Genomic DNA, 5,742 nt, shown 5'->3' on the forward strand with positions numbered 1-5,742 from the left:
AGGGCACGGAGCGGGCATATGCCCGCAGATCTGTGTGGGTGGGGCAGGGTGGGCTGCAGCTGCAGGCTGGGGCTGTGCCCAGGGCAGGCAGCAGCAACACTGGGAGGGGGGAGTATGGAGGCGCTGCAGCCACCCCAAATTTCACTGTAGCCACCCCCATAGGCCCTCTCTCAGTGCTACCACTGTCCACCCTGAGCACAGCCCAGCCAGTAGTAAATTTGACCTTGTTCTTATCAGTCCCTATTCTCAATTAGTCGCTAGAGCAGTGATTCTTAGCCATGGTACTGTTGCACCCAGGGGTACCATGAAATCCTTTTAAAGGTACCACACAATATCAGTGCTATTAGGGAAACGCAACTATTCACAAGGTAAAACAAGAGATTTAAAAAAGGAATCCATAATATCAAAACGTTCTGACCTGCTGCGTTTTGAGTTCTCTGCAACGGAAGAATTGCTCTATTATTTTTCCATAGTGACAAAAAAAAGAAAAAGAAAAAGGAAGTGAAAGTTAAGAGCTGGCATTTTCCAAGAGGTGCCTTAGCTCTAAAGATGTTGAGATCCACTACTGGGGTAGAGGAAAAGCCGATATGAAGGGACCTAAGATAGCTAGATATGAGTGAAGTTATATTCTAGAGTGATCTGCAAAAACAATACAGAAGTCTGGCATTCAAGGAAAATAAATTACACCATTTTCAAATGGAAAAAACAAATACCCTTGTGAAATGAACTAATGAAACATCTCCAGGAAGTTCTCATAAAAAGAAGTTATGCCTTCATTAATTACAGCTGTGACATTTTATAGCACAGACAAAGAATCAAAAAATTATTTATTAAAACTGCTTTTAAGGTTTTTGTGCAATGACAGCAAGAAATGATTACATATTAGTGGTGTCACGTTATGATATAGTCTCATATTTAACTGCAGTACCACTATTTAAACCTAGATTTATAGGTTTTACCCTTGAAGGTACAGTTTGAGTCATATAAAAATAGTGATGCCTCTTCCAGAAATTCAGGCAAAATAGCTGCATCTCCCTGTTTACTTCATCTTCAGTATTAAGTAATGTTTACATCCTACCACACAAAATCAAAATCTTTGAAAACGTTTTATTCAGAATTACTCCATTATGAGGTTCCACTGTAACACCGTGAACTAAGGGATGTCCAACCTCCTGAGACAAGAGGGGTTTCTTTATGCACTAGTGTGTATCAGGCTGCAAGTTTGTCAAAGTCATTCACTAAAGCAGTCAATAAACCCATGCATAATCAGGCAGTTTTGTATACGAACAGTGCAAATGGCTACGTCAGTGAAAGCTGTAGCACACTTCCTTTCACCGTCACTGAGCTGTGTCCCCTTGAGGTGGTATCTTATAGTCTTTTCTGAAGCTTATCTGAAGTTGTGGCCAGCTAAAACTGTTGCTTACATCTATTTTCATTGACTCTTACCATGTACAATGTATAAAAATGGTATTTCACACAATTAGAAGTTATCATAGAAAAATAATTAATTGGTCTGGCTGGGCTACAGTCAAAAGCACCCTCCCACAATGGAAAGTGTTCTCCTTAATCTAAAAACCATTACAGCAACACATGCCTCTTCACCACTGGGCCTGGTAACTTGTCCAGCCCCCTGGCTTAAAGCCCCACTGATGTCAGACTAAATTCCTGAGCTTACCAATTAAATCTTTTGTACATTCAGCTCTTGTAAAAGTGTAAATAAAATAGTTAAAAAAATTTAGACAAGGACCTACCAGTATGGACTGCTCAGTTAGAACATACTCTTCATGCCACCCTCAACGCACACACCCCTGCTTCAACTCCACCCACCTGCATGTGGATACATACCTTGATGTAGAGGGTGAGAAAGCACATGAGAGAGATTGTATGTGCACCAACTCCTTCCACACAGACACCAGGTCTAGCAACTCTATAAACATGCAAGCATGTTTTGCATGAAGAATCACATTTCCACTCTTTTGTCTTAGCATTTTGGAAAAGGATTTAGAGTCAGAACATGAGTGAGAGGGAGGGGGAGGAATTTCAGTAAGACTTTGTGTGTTCTTATCCCCACTGTTACCTATTTTGATAGAGAATCAATTAACAGTGCCTGTTTCACAGCTTCATAGTTGGTAGGGTCAGAAGGGACCTGAGCAGGTCATCAAGTCTGACCCCTGCCCTGGGCAGGAAAGAGTGCTGGGGTCAAACAAACCTGGCTAGGTGACTGTCTAGCCTCCTTCTGAAGACCCCCAGGGTAGGAGCCAGCACCACTTCCCTTGGAAGTTGGTTCCAGATCCTAGCCGCCCTGACTGTGAAGTAGCGCCTCCTGATGTCTAGCCTAAATCTAATCTCGGTTAACTTATGGCCGTTGTTCCTCGTTACTCCCAGTAGTGCTCGGGGGAACAGGGACTCCCCCACACAGCCTGCTGGTCCCCCTTGGCCAGTTTGTAGACGGCCACTAGATCCCCCCTCAGCCTTCTCTTGTGGAGGCTGAACAGGTTCAGGTCCCGTAGCCTCTCCTCGTAGGGCCTGCCCTGCTGCCCCCTGATCATGTGAGTCGCCCTCCTCTGGACCCTCTCGATACTATCCACATCCCTCCTGAAGTGCGGCACCCAGAACTGGACGCAGTACTCCAACTGCAGCCTGACCAATGTCTCAGAGGGGGAGGATCACCTCCTTGGACCTGCTCATGATACATCTGTGGATGCATGACAAGGTGCGGTTGGCCTTCCTGACCACGTCCCCACACTGTCGGCCCATGTTCATTTTGGAATCAATAAGTGACTCCAAGATCCTTTTCTGCCTCTGCACTGATGAGAAGGGAGTTCCCCAGCCTGTAGGTATGCTGCTGGTTCTTCCTCCCCAGGTGCAACACTTGTCAGGATTGAATCCCATCCTGTTCTCATCCGCCCATCCCTGTAACCTGTCTAGTTCTAATTGCAGCCTGTCCCTATCCTCTAGTGTGCTCACTTCTCCCCACATCTTAGTGTCATCTGAGAATCTGAACAAGGTGCTTTTCACCCCATCATCCAAGTTGCTGATGAAGATGTTGAACAGTGTGGGCCAGAGGACTGAGCCCTGGAGGACCCCATTGCCCACATCCCTCTAGGCCAAAAAAGACCCATCCACCACCACTTTCTAGGTGCGGCCCTTCAGCCGATTTGTGACCCATCTGACCGTGTAGGCATCGACACCACAGTCCCCTAATTTCTTAGTGAGAATGGGGTGAGAGATAGTGTCAAAGGCTTTCCTAAAGTCCAGGAAGACTACGTCCACTACGACACCTGCATCCAAGGATTTTGTGACCTGGTCGTAGAAGGCAACCAGGTTGGTCTGACAGCACCTGCCTCAAATGAACCCATGTTGATTGCTCCTAAGCATGATCCCCCTGCTGGCCCCTTGCAGATGTGCTCCTGAATAATTCTCTCAAAGAGCTTCCCCAGGACCAAGGTAAGACTAACGGGCCTGTAGTTTCCTGGGTCCTCCTTCCTCCCTTTCTTGAAAACAGGGACCACATTGGCCCTTTTCCAGTCCTCTGGCATGTCATCAAAGCACCACAAGTGCTTGTAAAGCCATGCCAGGGGTCCCACTATGACCTCTGCCAATTCCCTCAGCACTCTGGGGTGGAGATCATCAGGACCTGCTGATTCGAATACATCTAGACCCACCAGAATTTCCCTGACTAGGTCCTCACTGACCCTGGGCCTGGCTGTGCCTCCCTTGGGTCCGTCGGGGATTGAACTGAGCCTGTTTATAGGCTCAGTTCAATATTACAAAAATCAAAGTGCAATACCATCACCTTCTACCAGGAATTAGAATATACTTAAATACTGACATTTCCACACATGACACCTTATTTGAACTTGGAAGGTCAAACAAAATAAATTAACCTTGCAGTCTGCCCTGACAGCAGACAAAGCCAGGCTATTTCAGAATGGAATGGAGAGTATCTTATGGAGAACATCCTGCCAAGTAGAACATGCTGTATTCTAGTAGGCATTTTACAGTTCATATAACATACACAAAGACAAGCACATAAGCGCTTTTCATAAGGGAGTTCATTATACTGCTCTATATACTCTCCACAGATAGGACAAATCTGTCTCCTTGTCCACAGCCAAAACCATCTTCCTTAGAAGGGAAGCAGGGGCACAGCCAAGAAAGTGGCAAAATTTGGGAAGACTGTATAAGGGTTTGCTTGCAAGCCCCCCGTCCCCACTCATAGCTCACACAATGGATCTTGAGGAGACAGGAATAAAGAAAAGATGAAACAGAATAGCCAGGGAATCCTTAAAAGAGAGTGAGTTCAGGACTAACTGTGACATCAGGGTCAGTTGTAGTGGCCTTGGAGTGACTCCACTGCCACTCTGCAGCCTGAGCAAGTAATCTTTCTCCACAGTATAACTGCTTTCACTCTAAGCAAGGTGACTCAGGGCTGACAGAAAAAAATTATCCTACACAGGCATTCACCAGAAGTTTGCAAGGCTCTTTGCTGCTAATTAAGCCTCCAAATACATACTATTACATCCATTTCTAATATGAATAAATTGAGGCTCAGATGATAAACTTGATTGTCTAAGGCAGGGCTGTCCAACTTCTAAGCCCTTCATGCCCACGTCGCCTGGGAACTGCATGCAGAGTACAGCCCAATGGCTTTTGCCTAGGCATGCATCAATCTGTGTGTGCAACTGTGTGTGTTTATGTATATACATGAAAATGCAGTTTATTTGGCCTTATATTTTAGCCTTGTTTATAGATTCATACTTACAATTCTTTGTAATCAAGAGCTACTTTTCTTTACTTCTATGGTACATCAGAAGTGGCTTGAAGATGAGTGGAGAAGTTATCACTTATGTTGCACATGTTTATTTCATTTATACTGCAATTTTTACACAATAAGCAGCTACTGATTTTTTTGCCCAGATTCTCAATCACATTGTCTCCATAGTTTCTCATAAGCTAAGAATGACAGGAATTTGAATCGATTGTTAAAACAGATCTGGTGCTACATGAAAACTATACACTTGTGTTCAAACATTATCCAAAATGCCACAAGAGAGCTCAGAGAACAGGATGTTTTTCAGAAAGTCCTAAATAGTACAGAAGGATTAAGAGCACAGCATAACCATAATCGTATGACACTTGTTTAACTTTTTTTTTAGATTCAGGCAAATATAAAAAAAATTCAAAAACTGGAGTAATATAAAATGATTGCATGAGGTTGGCAGTATTACATATTTACAAAGGAAATAAACAATAATTCTTATAATTTCTCATTGAATCAACTATCAATATAACGTTTGTTTGTGTTAACATTCAAACAATCTGGCTAGAGACACTGGCTTACTGGCTGGTCACTATACATTACCTAGAACTGCCTTCATCTTTTTATAATATAATAAAATAATAAATAAAGTGTATCTAGATTATGTTTGGTCTACTTAATATACCCGTAATACTGGTGTGGCACCTATGTATTCTTTTATACTTTCTCACCCTAAGATTAACTTTATTTACTAAAACTCCCACTTCCCCCTCCATAATTTCCCCAGAACAATTTCCCTCCCATTTGGATCCCCAAGTGATTCTTTTTTTTTTTTTGTTCTTCTCTCTCAGCAAAGAGGCTGAGAGATTTTCTTTCCCTCTCCCCCAGCCCAAGGCAGACGTTTTTGCTCCTTCCCAACAAAGCACGCAGACAAACAGACTGAGAAACACGCAACTTTATTGTACTGGAGAAATTTCTAG

This window comes from Gavialis gangeticus, unplaced genomic scaffold (genome assembly GCF_001723915.1).
Source record: "Gavialis gangeticus isolate Ggan-Ray unplaced genomic scaffold, GavGan_comp1, whole genome shotgun sequence".
Classification (NCBI taxonomy): Eukaryota; Metazoa; Chordata; order Crocodylia; family Gavialidae; genus Gavialis; species Gavialis gangeticus.